This window comes from Balaenoptera borealis (assembly GCF_965194805.1).
Source record: "Balaenoptera borealis genome assembly, chromosome: 6".
Taxonomy (NCBI): Eukaryota; Metazoa; Chordata; class Mammalia; order Artiodactyla; family Balaenopteridae; genus Balaenoptera; species Balaenoptera borealis.
Genome location: NC_138863.1, coordinates 70,882,913 through 70,910,871, shown reverse-complemented (window position 1 = coordinate 70,910,871; position 27,959 = coordinate 70,882,913). Strand labels below are relative to the sequence as shown.

The following is a 27,959-nucleotide window of genomic DNA, read 5'->3' as shown; positions in this document are numbered from 1 at the left end:
TGAGGGAATCTAATTGATCAGAAAAACCTATGAAAAACCAGACACATACATTCATTGACAACTCATTTCTGCTGTTTTGCTAATCTTATATCAAGGAAGATATTGCCCATGATATAGATACTTTTATTTCTATATGCATGTACATGTGGGTATGGGCAAGGAACATTATATTGTTTAATCTATAAAGCATATAATAGCTTTCTTTTATAACCTCTTGTTCTCAACCATCTGTTACAATTATTTATCCTGAAAATAATGTAATAATTATATATAACCTAAATTTTAAAAAAATTCTTGGGGAAAACTTTATTATACCTTAAAATTCTTATTATTTTGACACATTTCATTGCTAAATAAAACTTTTAGTTTAAGCTAAGAAAACTAATTGGTATCAGATACTAAAAGTTCTTGTAAGTTGTTGAAAGTGTTAGTTCTGGGAGTAGCATTTTTATATTTTTTGTATTGATTTGCCTTTGAGACAAACTGCAACAAGAAAGCAGGTGATAAGCCTTTGTTAATGCCTCTGGGAGAAAATGCTGTACCTACAGACTACTGTTGATAAACAGATTTTGAATTAATTAGTTCTGCATAATTATGTGAGCCATCAAGTCTCTAAAAGCAAATGTAACTGGTCTTATATTGCTTTATATAGAAAGAAGAAAAGAAAAAAATTCTGTTGCTTTATAATTTACCTTTTTTATAGTGTAGTTCTAATTTTTTTAAAGGAATAATTAAAATTTTAAATGGCATGTGTTCCAGGCATATTATATATTTATAAACTCAGAATTATAAAATGAGATAAGAAGGGATTCACTTTTTATATATTGTTACCATTAGTGGTAGAACTGGGACTCAGAGCATGCTCTGAGTCCTCTCTCATACTTAGTAGAAGTTACATTTTGTTACCAGAAAATACCAAAGTGAACATCTCAGGAAAAATAGCCTGTGGAATTCCCTGGCAGCCCAGTGGTTAGGACTCCGCGCTTTCACTGTCAAGGGCCCGGGTTCAACCCCTGGTCGGGGAACTAAGATCCCACAAATTGTGCAGTGTGGCCAAAAGAAAAGAGAAAGAAAAATAGCCTGACAATAAAATGGAAGAGCTTTCAGTAAGATACTTTTAAGGATTTTGTCCACAGATCTACAATTGCAACAAAAAAAATTTTAAAGAAAATCATTTGAAGAAAAATACTTAAAGAGTAATAAGCAGGGGAAAACTGCAGATATTTCTGAGAGACAAAAAAAGAAGCCTCAATAAATGTAGAGATGTATGAGGAAATGAGATAAGAAGATTCAATATTGTGGAGATGTTAATTATCACCAAGTCAATATATAGGTTTAATACAATTTAATCAAAAGTCCAATAAGATTTTTTGGAATTTTGGCCAATTTTTTAAAAATTATCTAGAAGAAAAAACATGGGAATAAGAAATATACTTAGAAGATTTCTGTGGGGTAACTTGCTCTATTAGAAACTGACATACATTATAAAATAAAATAATTTTTTTGAAGTGATCCTGACTAATGTAAGAGTATGAAGAAAATCAGTGAAACAGAATAGATGGCCCAAAGACAGACCAGTATAAATTAAAATTTACCCTAAAGACATAATCCAACATTTGTACCCAAATTATTGGCTTTCACATTTTCTTAAAAATCTTAAGAAACACTTGAAATAGCCAACCAAAGAGAGTGATGCCAACAAATGATGGCATGTCTGTCTAGGTGATAGAGTATTATATAACCATTTAAAAACATAATTTTGACAAATAAATAATTGCATGAAAAAAAGTTCATAAAATATATTAAGTGAAATATTAATGTTCATGATTCAACTCTATGTATATGCTCATATATGTTTTCATATATGAGTATATATAAAGAATAAATATATATTCATTTATATTTACATACTTGATTTTTAAAAGATTTGAAGGAATACATCAAAGAATAAAATTAGTTAGCTCTGTATAATAAATTTATATGCTACTTTTTACTTTCTTTTTTACATTTGTTGGTATTTTCCAATTTTCCTACAATTGTTGGCATCTAGGAGACTTTCTGGCTACCTCTACCTCAATAAAACAATGAGATACTAAAATATTTTAAAAGCTGCTTTTCAAATTAAATTAAATTTAATTTTTATAGTCAGGTTATGACTTATCCAACTCTGTTAAGACTGACTTCAGCAACTTAAAATTCAAAGTCTGGTTTCTCTGTCACTTCAAATTCCCCAAACTCAAATGTCATGTTTTCCTTTGGGTACTACATAAACCACCAATCAACCTGACAAGAGCATGTAAATAAGATATATGCCAAATTATCAACAACAATAATAATAATTTCCCTTTAATAATAATTTGCCATTCCAGATCTGACAATTGTACAATTGTACAATTATACAATTGTACAATTATATTAAGTTCAGTGTTATACTTCTGAATAGAGCAAAGCTTATTTTTTTATACCAGCATAATAATTCTTAGTGGGAAGAGGCCTATTTATAATTCATCTTTGAATCATTTCTTGTATACTTGGCTACAAATAACAGGGATCCCCAACTCAAATTTATTTGAACAATGAGGAAATTTATTGTCCCACGTAAGAAGTCTGGAGCTTGGGGGGCTCCAAGTAGTATGATCAATGGCTCAGTTATGCCAAAAGAAGCTCAAATCCTTCTACTTCTCATGCAGGCATTGCTATGCATCAGCTTTGTTCCCAGACTGGTTCCTTTCATGGGAACATGAGGGCTACAGCGGTTTTAGTCATAAAAATATCAAGAAGAATAAAATGAATCATCTCTTACTGGTCTCTTTCTAAGAAGCAAGGAAACTTTCACAGAAGCTCTCATCAGACTACTCCTCAAACCTCCTTGACCAGAACTGGGTCATGTGGCCATTCTTAAATCAATGGCAAGGAGAAGGAGATTAACATAATTATCATAGACAAATCAGGCATGGAGTTGCTTCCCCTGAAACACTTAGAGGATGGCTATGTGGACACAATCTGGGTTCTGCTGTGATAAAAGGAGATTAGGAGTGGAGACAGGGCAGGGATGAGGGTAAGAGTGGGGTGTGCGGCATGAATGTTGGGTAGGCAATCTTCTCTGCTCCAATTCCCATGTTGTTAATGACATGAGAAGAGGGAGGATTCTTTTTTAATTGAAGATAGTAACAGACACTGTGATCGATGCTGAGGATATAATAGTGGACAGGACCTAACCTCTCTTCTCCAGGAACTTACAGTATTAAGAGAGAAGAAACACAAGTAAACAGGCAATTAAACATAGAGTGTTACGTCATGGTGCCAGGGAAGCTCCTTGGATGGGGCACCCAACCAGCCTTGAGTCCCAAAAAAGGCAACATCGAGCTGGGTCCTAAAAGATGAGAAGGAGCCAGTCCTGTGGCAATTGAGAGCATGGCATGTCTGAGGAACTAGAAAGCATTGAGGCTAAAGATGTAAGCAGAAGAGAAATCAGGTAGAGTCTTGAAGGCCAAGCTTACATTTGGACCTGAAGACAACGGGACTCCAAAAAAGCTTATAAACAAGAAATAACATAATCTGATTTCCTTTTCAGAGCATTCGCTTCATCTGCAGAGTGGAGAATGGATCAGAGGTGGTCAAGCCTAGATTTAGAGAGACCATTTAGATACTTTTAGAGTAATCCAGGCCAGAAACCCAGAAATTAGAGGATAAATTCATGGTTTAGGTAACTAAATAGATACTGGTAGAGAGATGGAGAACTCAGAGGGTATAAACGATAATGGGGAAGATTATGACTTTAGTTTGGGACATTGTAATTTTGAAGTGCTTATGGGACATCTAAGGGGAAATGTGCAGTAGATAGTGCTATTTGGTTAGGCTGCTTATGATTATAAATAGCATTATTAATTCGCTATTAAATATTCCCATGAAAACCTCATCGAATAATATTAGTAATTGCCAGATTATATCAGGCTTTTATTTTTCTTTCTAGCTCTGACATGATTTGAGTGATATGATGAGAAAAAGTCATAGCAAATGTTTTACATGCTGACAATTTAAACTAATAGATATTTTTAGATGTTGTGTAAGAAAAGAGCTCTGGGCTAAAAATGATGCTGACATTTAAAGGTCCTCTATAAACTTCAGAAATGTGTAGCCTTAGACACCAAGGCTAGTAGTTTAGAAATAATGCTTAGCATCTAAACTTAATGCTTTTCCAACTTGGTTTTCTGTCTTGGGCTCAGACGTTCCCACCCCTATGCACTTTTAAGATGTTTACTCTTCTATGTTGTGACCTAAGAGCCTCACTTATATTGGGTAAGGGCATTTCCATCAGGTCTGTCCAAGGTGCTTTGTCCCTCTTTTCAAGTCCCTCTGGAGGACAGAAAGTCTTGGTATTTTTCCCTGTTTGAGACAAATGTTCCTCTGTCTAAAGAATGTGGCTATAAATTCTTTTAAAGGTCCATCCAAACTATATTTTCAATAAAATTTTTGTTTTGCACATTTATGTTATATAAGTTCATGGTAGAAATTTGGAAAATACAGAAAAGTGTAAAGAAAGTAAAATTGGATCATAATGGTACTACCCAGAAATAACAATGGTTAACATTTCTCTACCTTTATAATCTTCTTTCTATGTCTGCAAATAACAATGGCTAACATTTCTCTATCTTTATAATCTTCTTTCTATGTCTGTATATAGTTTTCTTACAAATTGGGATTATATCATACATAATATTCTGCAGATCTGATTTCTTTTTGTTTACCATTTATCATGATGCTCTTTCAATATCTTTAAGTATGCTTCAAGAACATGATTTTTTTAATGACTGGATTATATTCCATCATATTATATGATGGAAACAGTATTTTACCAAGCAGTCCCAGCTTCTGTGGACATTTAGGCAATTTCCAATTTTTTATAATACAAATAAATGCTGGGTGAACATCCATAACCATGTCTTTGTGACATTCTCTGATTATTAGGAAAATTTCCAAAAGTTGACTTACTGGGTCAAAAGCTGTGAATACTTTTAAAGCTTTTGGTGCATATTGCCAAATGTTTATTTCCAGGAAGTCTAGACAAATCTGCACTCTCACCACTGGTTTATTATACCATCTAGTTCAGAGTAAATGGCCTGTGCTTTTCCCTCTCTAATAAATTCCAAAAGAACAAGTCTTTTTAATATTTTCATAGTTCCTAATCAGCTTTCTTAAGCTGTGCGATTGACCAGTGAGGTTCTCCAATTTATTCTGAAACTACAGCCCTCTGGGAGAAGGAAAGAGCCGTGGATCTGGGGCTAGAGAACCAGGTTCTAGTCTCAGCTTTTTTACAAACTCACAGTTTGATTTTGGCAACTTAACTTCCTTAGGTCTTGGTTATCTCTGCCCAAATGACAAGATGGTACAAAAGGTGTCTATAGTCTCCTTCACTAAGTAGAACAATAACAATAGCAACAAAATGTTTACAAGTAGAGCGAGAATTTGGCAAATACACCAATGGTCTCAGTAAATAATGTTGTAGAATCTGATCTAAGAACATGCCATGATGGTCTTCTCCAAGTAAATTTTCCTTTCTTTGACAAGCTAGTCTCCTTCCTCTGGAAGCAGATTCTGAGGCTTAGGCAGGGCTGAACTTAGAACTAGTGGGGTGGTCAGCCACTCAGGTGATGTGATAGGGAGAGACCCCATAATCTCCAACTCGCTTCATTTATTTTACCTTTACAGCTTAATCCTTACATATTTAGTGAAAATAATCCTAGGAAGAAATTCATAACCATGGCCTTCAAGAGGCTAGGCCTCTACTGGGAGTAGGAACCCCGGGTCCATTTAAACTAGCTGGTAGTGAGAGCCAATGATATAAAAAACACCACCAGGGATTTCCTTGGTGGTCCAGTGGTTAAGACTCTGCCCTTCCACTTCTGGGGGCGTGGGTTCGATCCCTGGTCGGGGAACTAAGATCACACATGCGGCGCGGCAGGCCAAAAATAAATAAATAAAAATAAAAAAGAACACTAAAGTCCCTTAGAAATCACCACAAGATAATGTCTATAAACATTCAAGAGGATTTGATAGCACAACTAAAAGTCACTAGATTCCATTTCTTCTACTTTTTTCCTCTATCACCCAAGGGCAATCGAAAGTGTTTTCCAGCCATTTTTCATCTTGCCAGATTTTTGAAGCCTTGAGCTCATCCATATTTAAATCCTAAGAGGCAATATATATGTTGAGCACAATATTTCAGATATGTTTGGTTGACAGATTTTGAACAAAACCTTATTTTTCTGGAAAAGGAAAGGCAAAGCATTAACAACACAAAAAACTTCAAATGATTCAGTGAAGTACCAAATTATCTAATAGATAATAGGGTACCATAGCTATCTTTGGTTCCTAAGAACACTTGCTTTGCCCACTATTTCCTCATCATAAGCAAGCAGATATGCAATTGCCAAGTGTCTTGTGACTCCAGTGAGAGAACATAGGATTACAGCAAGGGTTTGAGGTGAGAGGCAGGCAAGCATCTTCATGCCAAGGCTACCCAGACTGGATCCCAAAGGAACCTGACCCTGGTTTGTTACTACATTTCAAACGTGTGTGACTCAACTCTTAAACCTCGGTAGCTATTGAACCCCAAAATATTAGTGCCAATTAACTTTGATTAAATCAATTTGTTTTACCTTCTTAGAGAAAATGAATTTTAACTTTTTTACCTAAATAGACTAATGAAGGTGCTTTTCAACTTTGGCCGTCCATTAGAATCACCTGGAGAATGTTTAAAACCCCCCCCAATCCTGTGCTGCACCCCTAAACAAGTAAATCAATATTCCTAACAGTAGGCCCCAGGCAACAGTGTTTTTTAAGTTTCCCCAGGTGATTCCAAAATGTAGCCAAAGCTGAGACCCACTAATATAAGATTTACCTCAAGTAATTATGATATACACTTGAGTTTATTGTGCTTACTTGACCAATATAGAGCCAAAAATTATGGGAACAATTAATGAAGAGAGTTCCCCCCTGAGCTCCCCAGCCCTAGGAGATCCAACTACTTTTGGCTCTTACCTTCTTCATAGGGTACCAGCTGTGGTGTTTATCATATCCCAGCCTGAATCCGCAGTCTCCTGCTTGGGAATCCTAAGGTTATCCCAGGAGCTCTGACACACCTTATAACACCTTTCGTCTTCTTCTCAGCCTACTCCCAAACCACTTAGCTCAGAACTCCTGAGAGGTCCCAGAACCACCTCTCCCCTTGAAATGCTAAAGTCAGCTAAGGTGGATGGATGTAAATTGGTATGACTCTTCTCGGTTCTTTTAGTTCTCTGAAGAAAAGTCTAGGACACGGCAGCTTCAAGAAATGATTGGGGGAGAGGGAGGAATGAGGGAGAATCTCTAGACCCTCCTCAGCCTTCACCTCCTCTGTTACCTCTATTCTTTGTGATATGAACAATTCACATTTTCTCTATGTCTCATATAGCTTATATAAGGTGAAGTAAGAACACAGCTTCTAAGTACTAGAAGGATTCTCTTGTCAAAAGGACAAGCACCCACTCAACCCCTCTACTTAGTCACCTGTGCTCTATGCTTGGCTGTACACAGGTATCCCACTACCAAAAAAATGGTATATTTGAATTATCCTGTTAGGATTTTTACTCATAACCAATTTATAAATATTCAGTATGATTTCTGCATAGTCGGTCTTCCAAACTCGAGGCCAAAATTTTTAAATGTTGTGGGGTGGTTTTTTTTTAACTTAGATTGACTATATTTACACCTACACATTTAGGAAGTAGATAAATGCTGTTTGTGTGCTACAATTGTGATAAGCATATTGAATACAATGATTGTCAAGCAAAATTTCCATGTGCAATTTTAGACAACACTGTCCAAAATGGGACCATATATAACCACCCCTTTCCTACTGAGTTATGACAAATCATGTAGTTAAAAATCATGGTTAGTCCTGTCTCAGACTAAATATAAGAATCTTCTTAGCAAAAATCTGTTTTGCTTAAAGAACAACTTCAGTTTCCTCGGAGAGTCACTGAACCCAAATTTGTGGTTCAAACACAGCAGCTCCCTACTTCTATCGGGCCTTTCATTTTTCCTAGCTTTGTTTGCAGCCTGAGGTTGCTGCAATTAGGTCTCCTCACTTCATCCTATAGTTCTATACATAGTATGTACTCTGAATCATCTGGTAATATAAGACCCGGTTAGTCCAGTTCCTGCCAATTTACCTATTTTGCCGGTGTGTTAAATTTCATTATCTCTGGGACTGCATTGTGCTTCCATGATTATGACTCAATAAAATACAGCTCAGTTCAAATCTCAACAACAGGAAAAGAGGTTTGCAGGGTTTGCTTACAAGTAAGAATGCCATATGCTCCTCGAAGAAAAAAATATGCTAATTACCAAGGAAGAAATCAGATAAGAAAAATACAGAATTGTTGCAGACCTACTACGTAAACAAGCAAGATACTTTCTGTGCAATGGGAATAAATGTGGTAAAGCCACCCCTCATGCTTTCTTGTTCAGCTGAATCTACACTGAATAGGATAAAGAGCAAGAAAAAGCCACTTTCTAGCAGTAATGTAGTATATATGTAGATTGACATATTTCATATTTTAAGTCCAAACTGTCTCACATTCCTTGTTTTGGTCCTGGTAAGGTTAAAGAAAATAAGATACTGAATCAAAATCTGTGGACAAGTAACCTGAACTGAGTAATTACAACTTACCAAATAAAAGCAGATTCTTTTCCTTTACTTTGTGTTTCTTGAACTTGCTGCCCTTCTCCAACTTCGTGTCTTCACCCTAGAACTTGTTGCTGGAAGGAAATGTTAAGTTCAGTCAATCATTTGTCTCCAAAATAACTGCTGGTGCTTGAATTCAACTCTTCAGGGTTTTTTCTTTCCTTCAGCTGGTTTGTGATTATAGTTAAAGCTTTGTTTAAGGGGAAAAAAAGAAAAAGAAGAAAGAAGGAAACCATACAGCTTTTCCATCCAAAAAACACATGGGCAGGACATTCTGGCACAGTGACCTATGCCTCAAAGCAGAGTTTTCATACCAAGGCACCTTCCTCCATGCCGAACACACTACCCAAGACTCTTCAAACACAAGCGTCCACACGGAATTTCCTCCAGAAGAAAACTGAGGCAATGTGTCTAATAACCACTTATAACTTGGTATTTCCAAAGGTTAGGATCTGTACTGGCAGTCTAGAACAAAGGCTAGCCCCCAGCAATTTTGTAAAATAGGCAATTAGGTTTGGTCTGTATTGCTGGCAGAAGTAAAATAAGAAAAATACAGGCAAGCTTTTAGCAAATGACCCCTTAATGAGGCAAAAACTTCGGGGGGCTAACTCCACTTCTCGTCAGGTTAGCCTAATATTACAAGAATTCCAAAGGGGTGAACACGTAACATTTAGCCATGCTGTTTCCCAGGACACAGGAAGATCCCCATCGCCTTAGTTATCAATATTTTATCCACCAAGGAGTCAGGAAGGTCATAACCACACGGGGAAATCAGATGAGTCTGGACAAAATATCACATCACAGCTAAGAGGTCACAACTGTTGAACAATCCACATGCCACATGCAGGTAACTTTCCATGCAAGACCCTCACAAGAGCTAGAATATGGAAACAGCCCAACACGGTCTCTCAGCACAGGCTATGGGCGGTGTCCTCTGGATGGCGACAGATTGTCTGCACTGGTAGACTCCCTCAGGGGTCCCCGCTGCCCGAGACTGGCAGTACTCAGCTGTCTGTAATGGTGACTGCTGCTCTCCATATGATTCCCACAAGTCCAGTCCCCTCACCTTAGGTCTCACCAGCATCTTTCAAAGTCCTTTTCCACCCAATTTTCTTCCATTTCTACCATCCCAAGTAAATCTCAGCTGCTCGTGTCCATTGCCTAATTCTCTATTGGGTTATTCATCTTTTTCTTATTGATTTATAATCATTCTTTGCATATTAAAGGAATTTGTTCCTTATTTCCACCTTTGCTGAAGTTATTTTTCCCCAGTACTTGTCTCTTAACTTTTTTAATAGTGTTTTTTTTTTCTTTTCAGAAGTCTTAAATTTTCACTAGTCCATCTTTTCCTTTATGATTTCTAGATTTTATGTCATGCTAGAAAAGAAAGTCTTCCCTGCTCCAATTTTTTTTATTACTCATGTTTTTGTCCAGCATTTCTTACAGTTTTATTTTTCACATTCAATATTTGATTGGTCTGCAACTTATTTCAGCTATGGAGTAAGTTAGTGATACAACTTTATATTTTTCAGATAGCTAGCTAGAACTCTGACATTTTTGCTGAATAATGGATATCTGTTCCTCTAATTTGAAATTCCAACATACTAAATTCCTTACACATTTGGGTCCATTTCTGGACTCTCATTTCTATTCCTTTGGTCTGTCTAGTTTCAAAGTTTTAAAATTGTTACAATCTTATTTATTTTTTTTTGGTGTGGCTGTTCTCCACTCCTAGCCCCGCCCCCACATTATTACTCTTTTATCTCATAATTTGCCTGGTTCTTTCCCTAACCCAACCCCTAAACTTTAGTATCATTTTGAATGATGCCTCACCTCAGGAATGCAGAAAGAATTGGAAAATGAGAGGCTAGTTCCTGCTAATGAGATATCATATAGACTATAGACCTTGACCCACAGACTCTAATTAGCTTCCTTCATTTTTATAACTTCTGTAGAACAGGAGGGCTAGGACTCACAATTGAACCTGGCCAATTATTCACCAGCCAGTCTAAGCATGTGATATAATTGCTCCTCCAATTGTTGGCAAACAAGATGGCCATATGAAACCAGCTCTTAGCCAGACTATGGGCAGCAGGGAAGTCCGGGTATATTGTTCCTGCCACTGCAACCCTGGTGGGCAACACAAGTGGATGTGAGAGGGAACAGGCAATGAAGATTACATTTGCAATTGAGAAAACATAGGGCTAAGAGAAACTACATTCCTGTCCTTATCTCCAAGGCAAAGAACCAAAGTCACTTCTTTGCTTCCTACATTAAAGGGCAAATAGATGGGCTATCCTATGAATTCAGAATGGTTTAAACCAACTTGGAGTGGAGGAAGTGGAGAATTTGTCTTGCATACTCCGAAGTAGGTCTGGTGTACATTTCCTAGGAAGTTATCTCCTTTCCTGCTATGAGGAACACTTACAGTCATTGGAATAATACAGTTTTACTAACCAAATCTTTTACTTAGAAAAAATAAAAATATGAAATTTGGGTTTTTTGTGAAGTGTGGTTGGAAAATCTCATTGTGAAATCCACCTCAAAGGTGATTCTGCAAATCGTAATCTAAAATAGGAAAAAATATAAGGAGTAGGAGCAAATGGCACATCTGTGCAATGGAAGCAGTAATGCCTTCCCCAGGCTATAGATTTCATCTGTGAAACTGAAGCCTCCAATGTCACTAACGTTGTTATGAGCTACCAGAACTAGGGCTGCTTCCCCCCATACTGAGCAAAGTTTTACTTAGGTTTTCTCATCACAGTGAAATGGAAGTTTTAAGCCAAATGCTTTTGCTCTCCCCTTATTCCCTAACACATACAGCACTAAACAATATTCAAATAATACCTCACAACTCCTAGGCATCTGTTGAAAGTGGGATACTTTGCATCTAAGACCCCCTCTGGACCGCTACTCTTGGTCTTAGGAATGGCTGTCCGGGAAGCATTTGACCTCAGACCACAGCCAAGCTCCAAGGTGGCAGGTGTGCAATTGCTTCCAATGGGAAAAAGATTATTTCCTCTTTTATTACCTCTACTGAAGCAGAAATTGAGAGATTGCAGGGGTCTTATGTCATTTAAGCCGAGATCTATGGTAATATCAATCTCAAATTTCTTGATTTGTTCAATGCACTGAAAAGCAAGTCCCACTCTGTTCTTTAATAGAAACATTAGAGAGTTAACAGGCATAATTTCTTGATAACAAGGGGCTTCTTGTGATCCTTGTACAAACATTACATGATCTCTTCCCTTGCTGCCATATGTATAATTTATCTTTTAGGAAGAGACTTACAGATCCATCCCTAGTACCTCACAGTTGTGGTCACAGTTTATTAACCCCCCAAATATGTTAAGAGTCTTTAAGATGCATATGCCCTTTAACTCAGTAATTCCAATTCTAGCATTTTATCCAAAATACAAAATTAGTAAGTTAAAGAAAACAAAAATTAAATATATCAAAAATTACTTCTAATAATAAAAATGGAAAACAACTAAAATGTCCAATAAATAACTGTTTATCTATATGGTTAATTATTACACAACTGTTAAAGGGTATATTTTCAAAGAATAATTAATGATACAGAGAGATATGTGCCAAAACTAATGTATTTATTAAAATATTTACAGATTATATATAAATGTATAGAGCATTCATAAAAATATTAATATATAAATCCAAATTTCCCCTAGGTCCCATCAGCTTATTTGTAGGAAAGGCCACTAAATCCAAGGGATCATTAGCTCTTTTTTTTTTTTAATATCCTTTATTTGGTTTAACAGATTGTTTACACCATAAATATTTTTCTTATCTTTTTTCAAATTGAAGTACAGTTGATTTACAATATTGTGTTACTGTCAGGCATACAGCAAAGTGATTCGGATATATATATATATATTCTCTTTTTTCGATTCTTTTCTATTATAGTTTATTACAAGATATTGAATATAGTTCCCTTTGGGGATCATTAGCTCTTAAGATCCAAGTTACAAACCCTCAGGCTTCCTTCTGCTGAATACCCCTTAGGAAGTCCCCAAAGGGCACATGGGTTCTCCAAGATGAAGACTGTGGGCAGAAACCAGGCTGGGGTGGATGCATGTGCCATTTCCCTCTTAGCCTGGAACTCCTGCTCCATCATAGCAATCAAGCCCTGTGAATGGGAAAAAAATGGAGGAACAGGGCTCCAGCAATCACCTTACAGAAAATGACCAGAAATTCCACATATGACTTCTGCACATGTCTCATTGATAAGAAGTTTGTCACGTGGCCACACCTAGCCTCAAGGGAACCTGGGAAATGTAGATTTTAGTTGGATGGCCATGTATCCAGGAAGAAAAGCAGAATGAATTTTGAGGTCAACCACTAGTCTACCACATCACATTATACACACTAAAAAAAAAAAAAAAAGTGCAAGAAGGAAATACACCCAGAAGTTCACAGTGGCCATTTATAGTGGGGTTTGGGGTAATTTTTCTCTTTCCACTTACTGAATTTTGTAAACTTCCTACAATGGCTATCTATTTCCTTCATAAGATGATGAGAAACATTATTAATTTAAAAGAAAAAAAGACTAGAAATAAATATTCTAAAATATTATCAGAAGTTGTCTTTGGAAGATGATGCTACATGTAATTTTTTCTTTATATTTTCTAAATTTTTTATAATCTATTTGGAGTCTTAGAAAGTAGTTCACCAAATGTCTTAGTTCCTGCAGGGGCAGGTAGAAATAGTGTTATGGCCTATATATGAGTTTCACACATGGTCACAATTACAGTGTGCTTCTGTCAGAGCCCTCTGTTTTCTTTGTTTTAAAATAGAAAGTAAGCCTGTTTGTATATCACTCTCTTTAAAATGATGAATGACATGAAATTCTTCAACCTGCCCCCCAAAGCAACCATTTTAAGTAACTCATCTGTTCAATTCTAGAATGGAAGCTATATTTAACTGCTAACTAGTTTTCTTCAAAGTAACTTACAACTCTCCCATCTACATAACAACTTCTTACCTCCCTGCTCAGCTTCCCTGCTGGAACATTGCTGTCCCTGCCATCCTCACACTTAGCCTATATTACATTCAAGCAGGTTTATCTCACTGAACTAAGTCCACCCTCACACACCCACCCTGGTTTCCACTGTCAGAAGCTCAAGATGTTATCTTATACAGTATAAAGAAATTTCAATGGGACATTTTTGAAGACCTGATGAAGTCAATTCTGAATAGTCAAACCATAGAGGCTGAAAGAGTAAGAAACTAAAATATTTGGGAAGAAATAGGATTCTCCCAGTAACAATTAAATCATATAAGAAAAGTAACACTTTACTCAAAGACAGCTCTGTTTAGGAATGTGTACAACAGAGAAAAATCAATTAAAGTAAACTTAAAAAAAAAAAAAGGAGACGTCAGTGTGCTGGAAATGTTACAAAATTGCAAAATACTTCTCCTATATTTTCCCCTTCTTGCTTATCTTCCTACCTCTGCAACACTCCATACCTGAACATCACACAGAATGCAAATATCATTGTAAAAAACAAGTACTAATAGAAACACCATCTCTCAGTATTTACAAGAACAAAAACTCTACCTTCACTTTTTTAGGGGACAACTGATATGGTTCATCATGTGGCATTTTACCCTGTGATTCCCACCAAATGATTTAGTTGAAATGGGAATATGTATTTACTTAAGCACATTTATCAAAACTCACTCTGCATAAGCGATATGACCTCCTGGATGATTGGTGTACACCTTCATGAGAAACCAGTCCCAGTTGACAGGTTTCACTGACCTTCTATGTGATGATTGGGTGGGGAGGACGGAAGCGAGGAGAGACAATGACAGACAGGAATACAGTTCTATTTCACTTCTTATCTTACATTAAGGTTCCAAAGTGTCTTCTTTCTTTCCCACCTCCCACTTCCAAAACTAACTGACTGCTCTACTCTAGCTCATTTATTTTCTCGTTCAATTGTTCTCCTGATACTACAGTTTTTTTAAACTTCACAGTAGTGTAATTTCTTAATCGTTTGCTCTGACATAGTCCTTATTTCCTTCAGTTTTTCTTCTTTCTCTCCTGAGAAACATAAATTACATTGATTCCTGACGGCTGTTCTGCATCTCTCTTTGTAAAGACTGAGACAAAGAATTAGCTAGGTCTGATACATTTGTCAGCCAAATTATCCTGGGATTTTGTATTTATAACTATTATTTCATTTATAATATAAAAAGACTAAGGCTTTATTTTTTTCCCTACTTCCAGGTTCCATTTTCCTCACCTAGACTATCATCTATGATATGCAATAGACGACTAAGACATAAATAGATAATTTACTTATTTTTAAAAAAGAAAGATGAAGAGGAGGAAGAGGGGAGACTTACTTGAAACATCCAGTAACTCAAGATTTTGTAGAATAATCTAAAGCTTATTGCTATCTCTGTAGACACAGCTTTTTATAATCCCTAACCCTTTACACTCTGCAGGTCTTAGAGTTTTTGGACTTCTGAATTAGGAATTGTAATGTTTGCATCCCTATCAGTAAATTCCCTTTAAAAAGTTGGTCCTAGTAACTGTGCTAGCTAAAGTCATCATTGTCTAGAAAGCATTTTAACAAGAGCCTTTTTTGCAGTCTATTTTTAGCATAAGCTGATATACCAGGTCACTGCCAATTTTTGACTGAACTAGGAATCCTTTCTTTCTAGCAAATGGGTCTTCCAGAAGAGAATAGCATATCCAGAATGAATATTTCTGGATATGCTATTCAGAAAAGAAAGAACGTAAAACAAAGAAATATATTTCTTTATTTTACTGGAGCTCACTTCCATTGTCTCCCCAAAAGGAGAACAGTCCCCACAGGTTTGGGGAAGCAGAAAAGCAGAGAGCTAAGACACAGAATAAGGCTAACTCATTTAAGTGGTAGCCTCCTTTCTAAAATGGAAAGCATCATTGCTATTTTTTTTTTTTTTGTAATAAGGAGGGAGCAAATTCTTGATATAAATTTTGCAAATCTGTAAACTGATAATAAATTATTAATCAGGGCTAAGAGTTTTTTTTAAGATAAGCTCTATGAAATTATGAATACAGAACATGTAGAGGAAATTAAGTTGCTATTGCCATCTGGAAGGCAAACTAGGAAGGTCAAAGACATCTAAGGCCTGGAGAAATGTAGATGAGGCGACAGGATGAATAGCTGCTCCTTTTGCGAAAGCTGTTGATCTTCTAGACAACTAGAAATTCTAGACTTTTTATTGGATGTTTTATTGATTATTGTTTATAGCAGAATATGATGAAAGAATATAAATATGCAGATGGGTTCTGAACAGTGAATTCAAGGGGAAAATGTCAAATTTTTAAAACAAATCTGCACAGGAAACATACATGGGATAATTCATTTTGACATTCAAAACTAATTACACATTATGAAATAAAATAAAATTCACATTGGTCTCTGTGTAATAAATGCTGCCTAGATTTGCATGGCCCTAATACAATAAGATTAAGAATATTCTATCACTGTTTATCCTTTGTGATCAGTTGTTTATCCCGTGTTAAACAAATATTGTGGGAAGAATAGATGGGAACAGGCTCCAAAACCATTCCTTGGATGCTCATCAACAGAAACACAGAGAGACAGCAGAGCTCAGAACTTGGACAGATAAAATCCAACAGGAAAACCAAAAGAAAACTGACTAGAATTTTAAATCTTTTAACAATGACTAGAGTCACGGTATTACTGGTATCAATGCAAACCTGATGCTGCAGAAAATAACTTTGGATTTTTGTTATTCCAAAAAAATAAATATATCAACTTGACTTCCCAAGGAGATCCTTAATGATACATGTGCCAAGGAAATATATGCATGTATATATATATATATATATATATATATATAAAATGTATTTTATATATAGTCTTTTTTGAAAAAAGCAAGAGAAAAAAAAAACATGAAGAACATATAACATATGGCATTCCCTATCGCCTCAGCTGGTGTTTGCCATTTCCTGCTTGTAACTTTCTTAATTTTACATCTTCTCCTCAATTTCAATATACTAGACATTTTAATCAGATTTGCAAGCTGGCCTTCCCGGTTTCCTCATTTGCTGCTCCAGCTCCTATTAATCTTTTCAGTTCTATGACTAGGCCTACTCAATTTGAAGAAAAACTAATACTTACAATGCCTAGGGTGTCTTCATGAATAATCAATAACGTGCTCATTGTGATGTAGCTGTCTGGGTAAGCTACGCTCAGATGCAAAAAGCAATAAAATAAAAATGTATTCTAATATTCTAATCAAATTTTATGGGATGAATATACGTGATGTTAGTGAGAGTAAAAACCAATGAGTGGCGTGTAGGCAGCCGTTGAAACAAAAAATATAACTGACTTCGAGCAGCTCAAGCATTGCCCCTCAGAGGTGGGTCTCAATTTTATTAACTTCTAGCTCCAGCCAAAGCTAGGCTACATAATGAAGCAGTTCTCCTTCAGAAAAACAGGAAAACAGAACTGGTTATTTACCTTCAGGCAAATGCGCTGAATGTCCACTGCCCAAAAGCAGCTAACAAGGAGCTCCAGGCCACTAGGCTGGCAAAACCTTCCTCACCAATTCCAAGGTCAAAAGTGAAAGCAAACCATGGGAATTCCCTGGCAGTCCACTGGTTCGGCCTCCGCGCTTTCACCGCCGAGGGCCCAGGTTGGAGCCCAGGTTCCAGGAAGTAAGATCCCGGCAAGCCTTGCGGTGCGGCTAAAAAAAAAAAAAAAAGTGAAAGTAAGCCAAAACAAGACAAAAAGTGAAAGCCATTCCACTGTAAAATAAATGCCAAGTTGTTCTCAACTAGAAATCAGAGTTACTGGGAAAGGTTAGCAATTCAGGGCGATGCCGCATTCCAAGCTTCTCACTGCAGTCCGAAGAACGCTCAGGGTTCCTTCAGCAGTTAACTCTGCGCCCCTAGACGCCCCAAAGAGTATTGCTGGCAACTGCACAGAGCAACCCACTCGAAACACATTCTTTCCCATGCTGGCAGCAGTGTCTAAGATGAGGCAATACCAGGTAAGGAATTAATGTGATCAGCCAGGGCTTGATGTTGATATCTCAGATGTTAAGGTTTCCTGAGGGAATCTGAGCTAATTTCCTAAAAGTATACACACGTAAGCAGGGATTCCCTCATATTTTCTCAGATTCACTAATCAAGGTGGTTATTAGAGAGTCTGGACTTCACTTTATCCTAAATGTCCCAGCACATGGGATTGCAAACTCACCCCAGCACCTTCCTGGTATGCCTCCTCACAAAATTGTCTAATGGAGGATATGATTGATTACCTCTTCACAGGTACTTCTCCCCATGGGGATGATCAGGTTTTAATGAAACTTTTACCAACACTACTAGAGGAATCTATAAAATTTGAGAACTGGGAGATAAGAGGGGAAAAAATACACTTTTTCTAGGCAACCAGTTTTGATGTAGTATTGTCAATAGTCGTTTTCAATTTATCATCTAGCTCTTGATATAAAAGTTCATACATCAAAGCATGAATCCACAAATGCAGAACCAGGACTCCATATATCAAACAGCATAGACATACTTCCTCAGTTATAGAAATTAAAACTCTTTTCTGGTCATAAACATCCTATTTAGAATTTTTAAAATTTACTCATAAAAAGAGCCTTCATTACATTATAACAATGTAAAATTAATTTCTCTACAAAACAAAATCAGCAGACAAATTCAAAATTAAAACATCTGAGAATCTCACATGGATCAGAGTTCCAAAACTGGTAGCTGTAATTAAGACTAGCGGTGTCAGAAAGCAATTTTAAGGCAAGAGAATCTTTAAATCTGAAAGCAATGCCTGAATAATGCTAGATATAAGAATTTACATTAGCAAAAGAAACAGGCACGAGGATAAAAATGACACAGTTAAGGAAGGCCAAAACTTAGCTTGTCCTCACATAAAATTGAACATATCCATTCCTTGCCCTAATGCCTTGCCCTAGCCTAGAGAATTCACAAGAGACTAAGACCTAAAGCAATTAGGTACAACCATCTGTAAATCACCCAGAAAATGATTGAAAGTGTAGTATCAAAAGACTGACAAGAAGGAAACTCTTATGATGAGAATTTACAGCATTCAAAAAAAAAAAAAAAAAAGCAGTGAAGCCAGATGTCAAAATATGTATTTAGTGACTCATAAAATTTCATTGCCCCAAAGTGAAAAAAATGAATACCACAGCTAGGCAACATTTTCAGCAGATGCCCCTAAAATACTTCTAACTTTAAAATAGTTCTTTAAATCTTCTTGAAGTGCTTGCTATTCATTTATATTTCTCTTAGTTTATTAACGTTTTCTTACCAGTGTCCTACAGAATTAGGGACTTGGATGCAGGAGCAAAAGAAATCTAGGTAAACTGAAGATCAAGCTCCCCATACTCTGCTTATCCAGATCTAAGTCATACTAGCTTCAAACATGTCATCAGATGGGATAAGCTGGGGGATAAAACGAGAGAAGGAAATGGATCCATTTTCATCATAGTCTTACCCTCCATCTTTATAAAACACAATCTACAGGATATACCTCTTACATTTAATGTTTTAACATTGTTTTAAAAACCTGAAAAAGAAAATAGTACTGACTGTTCCACACTGGAAAAGCTGAAGAAAACTCCAGGCATGAGAAGAATCTCCCCAACACCTCAACCCCCAGAAGACTTTATACTCAGGTAAAAGTGGAGACCGAAGGGCCAAATCTGTCCACAGATGTGTTTTGCTAACTGGAGTGCCTTTCCACAGAACATCACTCTTCAATATGCCACAACCCCACCGCTACACATTATATTTCACAGAAGCGCTTCACAATCCACTTTATCTATTACTGTCCGTATACATTTCAGATTTTGACCCCTTCAAATGAAGATTTATCTTCATACTTTCACGTAAGCTCAGCATTAGCACCAGCCTTAAAGTCCATCTCCGAGAACAGTCATCCATTAGGTAATTAGATTATCTAATACATTTCTGCCTAGTTTTTGGCACATCAGAAACATCAGAAGGACTTCTTACAAGTATAGATGCCTGAACGCCATCCCTGATCTACTGAATTTAATATCTAAGGGTAGAGGTGGGATGGGGGTTGGTGGGTGGAGATGGTCTAAACATCTACACAGGTGAATCTGATGAGCTGTGAGGTTACAAACCATTTCTTTATTATACCCAGTAATGAAGAACTCACTGCCTCCCAACAGTTTTTTGGATAACAATGTAAGAAAGTTCTTTCCTCAGGCAAATCTTAGTGTTCAGACTAGAGATGGAGAAGCGTTACCTGCCTCTCAGCCTGAGGTGGTTTGACAGTATATCAGAGAGCCTTGTCAAAACTCGCAGGAGTTTGTTACAGAAACTAGTCTTCACTTCTTCCACTTCCTGCCATATGTTTCATCCCCTGCTGGCTCCGTTCTGAGAACATGTTCCACCTCTATGTCCATATAAAGCTGAAGCTACCTATTCAGGTGCTGCAGCTGTCACCAACAATATCCTGGTGATGGGATGAAATAGATTTTGCTTCAGATACTATGAAAAGAAATCCGGTGTGCAGAAATGACACGTTATGAAATGATGAAGTACAACATCTGGTTCCAAAGTGAGTCATACAGGTGCCGTTAATGAGATAAACAGGAAGCTTCTTTATTAAATAGCAAAGTTAAATTTCCAGGCTATTTTGGACTTTCTCTACAGGGGTTGGGGAGATTCTTCTCATGCCTATTAATCAATTCAGTCAAAATAACATTACAATGGATTTGACCAGATGTTTGGCTGAATTAGGTGAAATAGCTGGTTATTATAATACAACAAAAATTCATCCATGTGATTTCCTACAGAAATTTGATAGACATATGTCAAAAATACATTATTATAGGGAACTTCTCTGGTGGTCCAGTGGGTAAGACTCCACCCTCCCAATGCAGGGGGCCCAGGTTCCATGCTGGAAGAAGTCCGCATGCTTCAATGAAAAGATCCCACATGCCGCAACAAAGATCCCGCATGCCCCAACTAAGACACAGCACAGCCAAAATAAATAATATATAAATAAATAGATACTTAAAATATATATATAATATTATAATATCAAGTCAAACTGTACAGCACTTTATACCTTTCAAAGCACATGCTCACAAATAATCTCTTCAAAACTTTAAAGAAATCCTTAAATCCATATGATAGATGAAGGAACAGAGACTTCTGTCAAATGATTTACCCAAATTTACTCAGTTAGGATTAGAGCCTGCCCAAATCCCAGATTCCCCACATCTAAGGACATGGTCAAGTTCTGGGGAAGTTCAGGTTCTTAGATTACAAAAGGAAGCTAAAAAAAAAAAAAAAAAAAAAGATACAAAACAATAACCAACATAAACCTAATCATGATTATGGAAAACACGTAACCGAACTGGGAAAAAATGCAGTAAAGAAAGAAAATGTTAGCATCTATCTCTGACTGCTTAGGTTACATGTCAGTTTTCAAACTTGAGCCCTAAGATGCTGCTGGTGGCATAAACATATGCAACCAATTCCCAGGCCCTTAAGGAGCCAGCTGTTAAAAGCACAGATGTAGGGCAGAGAACAGAAGAATGAGGCCACTTTATAGATGTGTAGCCCTTTAGACAGTCACAGAGAAGAGATGAGACATATTTCCCTGCCAGGTAAATACTGGCTGAAGAATATTGAGACACAGGAGCATTTGGGGAAAGAACATGTGGAGTGCAGCTGAAAGGGCTCTATGAATCTCAGCCACTACAATGCTGATGGTCAACCATGATGGGAGGTGGAAGTAAAGTCCAAGACAGGGGGCTTCCCTGGTGGCATAGTGGTTAAGAATCTGCCTGCCAATGCAAGGGACACGGATTCGAGCCCTGGTCCGGGAAGATCCCACATGCCGCGGGGCAACCAAACCCGCGAGCCACAACTACTGAGCCTGCACTCTAGAGCCCGTGAGCCACAACTACTGAAGCCCGCGCACCTACAGCCCGTGCTCCGTAACAAGAGAAGCCACCGTAATGAGAAGCTCGTGCACCACAACAAAGAACAAAAGCATCCAAAATAAATAGATAAAATAAATTTATATATATAAAAAAAAAGTCCAAGACAGATACTCGACTCGGTAAACATATAACTTTGAAAACATAGTACATAATGCATTATTTTATTCCACCATATTTGGGTCAGCATGCAAAGTTAAGTCATGGTAAAATGAGGAAGAATGTCTCTTAAATATCAAGATCTTAATGCCCTAAGTAATTAGGCCCCTGGATCATTAGTCTGAGACAAGGAAAAATTGACAGTGAAAACAGTGGCACCCACTCCATTAAAATATATGGGGATGAAATTAGATATGGAATAACTCCTTCTTCCTACATAATTCCTTGTTATTTAGGACATTTTACTAGAACCCTGCTATGAAATTGTCAGCAGATTGTAAATTTTTTACAGGTATGAACCACATAGTTCATTTTATTTTACTCTTCAAATTTTATTAATGTTCACTGTTGATTTTTAGGATCAGGAAACTTCCTCAAAATGTCCTGTATCCTTATACTAATACCATATATATATCTATCATATACATGTATAGATAGATATATTTCTCCTGGACCAGCTATAAGCCTCTCAGAGAAGCCCCACAGTCACATGGACCCTGAACAGTACAGGAGTGACTAAAACAAGGCGCCCGACCAGAAGGGCCTGGGAGAGCACTTTCTTCCCCAGGGCCAGCACGTGACTGGGTGGTCACAGAAGATTGTTCAGGGTGTTGGCTGTCCAGCTCATGGGCAGTTCAGTAAGATCGTGGGTGAACAGACTGTAGCAGAGCCACTGCTAAGCCAGGGATCGCAGCCAGACCCCAGACGGTTTGTCTCACTACAACGAAGGGGTGGGCCAATGTTTCTTAAATAAAAGGAGCTACTGTTCTCCCTATAGTTTTTCTTGTGAAGCATCGTGGTCTTGCCCACAGCCAAAGAGACGTGGACCTCCGACTAGGAATATTTTCCATCAGTGGGAGATGACTCGCAACTGCATATCCCAGGGAACTCTGCTGGAGTGCATCTAAGACTGACAGAACTTTATTACATATTTATCTCTTATCAGATTTACTGTTGCTTTTTGTCTAAATTTGTTATAATAGCAGTAGCTCAGATTTGACCAGCATACCAAAAATTCCATACCTAAACACACACCCAGAAAGAACTGAACTCAGGCTATGATAAACATACATTACCATCAAAACAATAAATTTGTCCTAGAGAAAGGTAGTTAAGAGACAGTCCTTTAAGTGTTTTCACCCAGGCAAAGGACATTTATTATGCATTTACAAAGAACACGTATTACTACGCATGCAACCATCATCCCCTTAAGCAGAGGATCTGATCTTTGCCCGCAATTAGCTTATGAACAATGCTGTTCAGGTCATTACATTACATCTGGGTCTGGGTCTGCATAGATCTAAACAACATAGCTGCTACAAAGATGTACCATAGTCACGGCATACGGTCCACATCCTCTAACTGCCCCGGCGAACAGCATGACCTTGTTTAAATCACTAACCCCCTGTGCCATGGTGTTTCTATTTGTAAGACATATAGAAAATAATTCCTGTCCCAGGTGCTCCTATAAGGAAGTTGTAAAAGATGAGATTAGTGATAGCAAAGCTCTTTGTTTGAAAGGTGCTATTTAAATCACAAGTACTATTATTAGGGCTCTCCGCAATTTCTCGGCTAATGGACGATGCAACAGATGGGACTTAGAAGATGTTTGATATTATTGATATCTCCCTTGGATTTTTCTTCTTCCGACCTCTCTTATTTATTATTTATTAAAATTCTAGCTCTGATCTACATGACAAGAAGAAAACAGAAGGCTTCTGTGTTCGGGCTGAATTTGTGAAGATCACCTTATCCAGACAGTTTAAAATGTATTACTCCTCTGCATTTTTAAATGCATTGAGGTCTTACCAGCAGGAACAACTGATACAACTGGATTAAGAAGTTACTGATGTGCTAGGATTTCTTTCTCTTCTTTTAAAACCTCCTTTTTAGGTGTTTGATGTTTACAAAATAAAAATTGAAAAAAAATTTTAAACCCTACCTGTACTAAAAATGCTTATCTGGAAGGTCTAACATAAACACTTTAGACTAAACTAATAGAGTAGCATTAACTACTGGCCAGAGATATACTGAGCATTTACAGTTCCATGAAGGAGGGGGATCAGGAAAACTCGGTAATGAGGGCACTGGCTGCCAGGAGACAGGAGGAGGGGGGTGGAGGGTTAGATCTGGCCGGTGGAGGTGTGCCAACAGGTATACAAAAGGTTTTTAAAAAGCACCTTGATTCATAGACCTATCGTAATCACAGTACCATGCCCGGCAGCCTCCACTGCCTGTTTGCTTTCTGCCGAAAATCACCTCTGGCCAAACCAATTCCATTTTGAGTGTGATCGAGTCTTCCTTTTAATACAAGTTATTTCAACAGTTAACTCACTGCCATGATGCACTTTCAACTGTAAAACACACCTAAGATTAGAGAGAGAGAGATGCCTAGCAAGATACTTTATTTGGCCCCAATTTGCTTTAACCCAGGCACCTAAAGGATGCTGCTATTGCTGCTAAAGCAAGTGTCCAGTGAGCAGCTGCTGCCCATCGGCATAGGAGAGAAAGGAACATGTTGTGCCTGTTTATTGCTGCTTGGTGTTGATCCCAAATAAATGGACGCTAATGGAGAGGGAGTGCGGCTTCATATTTTATGACACCCTGAGTGTATGCTAGGAAGTCTCGGGAGGGACGTTTTAAATTAAAGCTAATGTTAAACTCGGCTTAATTAGCACTGCTGTAGCGGATTTCACTTTTCCCTAACAGGGAGAAGAATGTGGTATGTTACAGTTTTTCTGCTGCAAAATACTAAACTATGCGATAGAGGTGAAGAAGTGATTTGGGAACTGAATGACTTGCTGGCAAAGGAGAACCGGACAGGATGGCATTTTACTAATTAAGATGAGAGGTGTACTCACCAGATGGAAGGAATACAGAGTGGAACAATGGAAAGAAATCCTCAGAATGACACCATTATTTTGGAAACTATTATAAATCAGATGGGGGTTGGGGACCTATAAGCAATTCCCAATAAAAAATGAGCCAGTTACTCTTGAACATTCTGAGCTAAAAAGCATTAAGGATACTGAGAACTGAAACTCTGACTTCCATATAATTCATCTGTACCTGATGGGAGTATAATAGGAATAGCAGAGGTGGGAATAGCCCCTACTTTTGTCAAATATCACTGCCAGTCAGCACACTAATTGCTCTGCCTTTGACCTCACTTAATCTTATCTCTGACACTTGCTTTTGCTTTGTTCCCATTCACACATAAGCTATGCAGGCTTGATGCATTAGTTCAAGTTCCCTCCTCGAGTGCCAGAGCAAGAGGGGCCACTTAGGCTGCCAGTCACCCAATCTGTTGGGGACTTCATCTGCAGTAAACATGGAAGCACAGGATTGGTTGTCTCTGGACTGGCCACCAGACATGAAGCGTTGGGCATTGCATAAAGTACAACCAGGTCAGAGGGGCTTTCACAGATTGCTACAGCAACAAGTTGACCAGAGAGAGAAATCCAAGCTTGTAGCTTTACCTAAAACGGTTCACTAAGTGAGCTGTCCTACTCAGAGTCTCAGGAGGATAACTCTTTTGACCACTACACAGCTGCCTACCTCTGCCAAAGACAAGTATTGTCATCCCAGAATAAAGAGATGATTATTCAGCTCTCTGATGCAAGTCAAAATACTCACATCTCCTGCTCACAAGGAGCCAGCATAAAATGGGTACTGAGCTGGGAGAACAGGTGTGTTTGCGCTTGGAGGAAGCAGCTAGGGATATGAAAATGACTTAGCAGCTGGTGAAAAAGAAGATTGAAATTGTGCCAGGCAAAGGGTGATTTTTCCCTAATTATGCAAAAGCCTTAATTTCATTGATCATGTTGTTCTCTTCTTTCTCCATCTAAATAATATAAAATCTATGTAACAACTCTTTGGGGAAGTCAAAAACATTGCCAGGGATGCTTACTAAGGGAATGTGGGTCAAAAAACACTCTTTAGTGGATAACCTTGCTATTTTCTCAGGGTTTGTGAACCCTGGTAAACTTAATTAGAAAAAAAATGAAAGATGTAATAAAATGAGATGTTGTCATTAGAGCTGACCAAAAATGGCCTAGAAAGAGTAACCTCTGAAAACAAGACCCAGGAAACCTGAAAGGCTCTTTTTATTTATTTATTTATTTATTTATTTATTTATTTATTTATTTATTTATTTATTTTTGGCTGCATTGGGTCTTTGTTGCTACGCATGGGCTTTCTCTAGTTGCAGCGAGAGGGGGCTACTTTTCCTTGTGGTGAGCTTCTCATTGCGGTGGCTTCTCTTGTTGCAGAGCACGGGCTTTAGGCACGTGGGCTTCAATAGTTGTGGCACACGGGCTCAGTAGTTGTGGCTCACAGGCTCAGTAGTTGTGATGCACGGGCTTAGTTGTTCCGCAGCATGTGAGATATTCCTGGACCAGGGCTCAAACCCGTGTCCCCTGCATTGGCAGGCGGATTCTTAGCCACTGTGCCACCAGGGAAGTCCAAGGCTCTTTTTTTATTTGCATGGTTATTTAATTGTCGGCATTCATTCCTTTACTCATTTGCCAAAAATTTATCAAACATGTATTTTGTGCCAGGCACTGAGACACACTTTTAGAATACAAGGATGAAAAATGCATTTTCTGCCTTCCACAATGGCACATAATCTAGGAGTGAAAAAATGTTTCATCCTAATTCCGTTGAGCTGGTGGTGCGGGCAGCTGCTTAGAACTTCACTCTAACTGAGAAGGTTAGTTGGACCTTTCATTCCAGGTGCAAATTCCACTTTTTAAAGTTGAAGCTTAGATGAGTTCTTGTGATGATTAGTGAGCAACTTAGCAAATGATTTAAATTGAGGACAAGGAGCTTGCTCACCCACGTGCGACCGTGCGACCCAGAAGGCTTGCTCCATGAGCCTGTAAGTGATCCTACATGAGCATGTAACCCAGATATGCTCATCTTCTCCAAACCAAACACAATAAAAGATCAAAATCAACAAAAGAAGAAACCACCCCCCAAACATTCACATTAAAAAAAACAACTGCTTGAGAATGTGCTTGTGACATCACTGCACTCTGCCTCGGTTCTTTCCCACTCAAGGAAGCAAGTGTGCCAAGCAACCAAGGAGTGGAAGCTACCTTCTGACTCTACAGCTTGTGGTCGTGAACCAACACAACACATCTCTCCACACTGTCAGAAACAGCATCAGCCATCCTCAGAGCTGGAAACGGCAGTCCCAGGCTGAGGTTCCATGTCGCTCTGTTTGACTTAGAGAGTGTCAATCACTGCGTGGTCTCAGATACATTGACTTGTTCACTGTTTGGTAACATTGCAATGACAATGTGTTTTAAATATATGCTGGAAGGACAATTTAAACACTTGACAGCAGTGAGAGTCAAGACAGACCATATTTTCCTTTCTGAATCTAGTATGCAAGAGAATCTGCACATACTGCCAGTGTTTTATTGTCATTTACATAGTCTTCAAATGTAGAAGGGTTGGCTAAGCAGGCATTCTGCTAGTTGGTTTTACCTTGACAGCCTGATAGAGGGAGGAAGGGTTACTAGTTGAAGAGAACAAAGAGGACTAGAGCCAAAGGCACCAACCCACAGGTTTCCTATTCATTTTGCTTGTTCTCTTTAGGTGCTGCCTCTTTCCTTAAACCCTGCTCCTACCCCCAGGCTACTGTTCTGGAATTTACACCCTTAAAACGGTCCATGCAACACTTCAAAACTTGTCATCCACTTTTTTTTTTTTTTTACCTATGTTTCTACAGAAAGTTGTGATCCAGTTTTGTTTTTTATTTATTTTATTTATTTATATTTTTATATAGCAGATTCTTATTACCTATCTATTTTATACATATTAGTATATATATATGTCAATCCCAATCTCCCAATTCATCCCATCACTACCACCCGGTTAAAGGTGGTACCACTTTCGTTAAAGGAAGGATCCAAGGAGAATGTAAAGAAAGAAAAAATATAAAACATAGTGTGGCAGGATAATTTACTGAGATATTAAATCATGCTGTATTCTCGAATTACACTTCCCTCTTAAGCCCTTTTCCAGAAAAAGAGCCATGTCCTTTGGATTC

General features: G+C 37.8%; 1 long non-coding RNA gene across 1 annotated transcript in view; it reads right to left on the bottom strand.

The window, feature by feature from the left end:
• Nucleotides 1-20,684, bottom strand: part of LOC309630287 — a 77,934-nt gene extending 57,250 nt beyond the window's left edge. Inside the window, exon 1 of the long non-coding RNA XR_014245568.1 lies at nucleotides 8,714-20,684. This is a non-coding gene — a long non-coding RNA (uncharacterized lncRNA). The remainder of the gene's footprint in view (nucleotides 1-8,713) is intronic.
• Nucleotides 20,685-27,959: the final 7,275 nt, after the last annotated feature.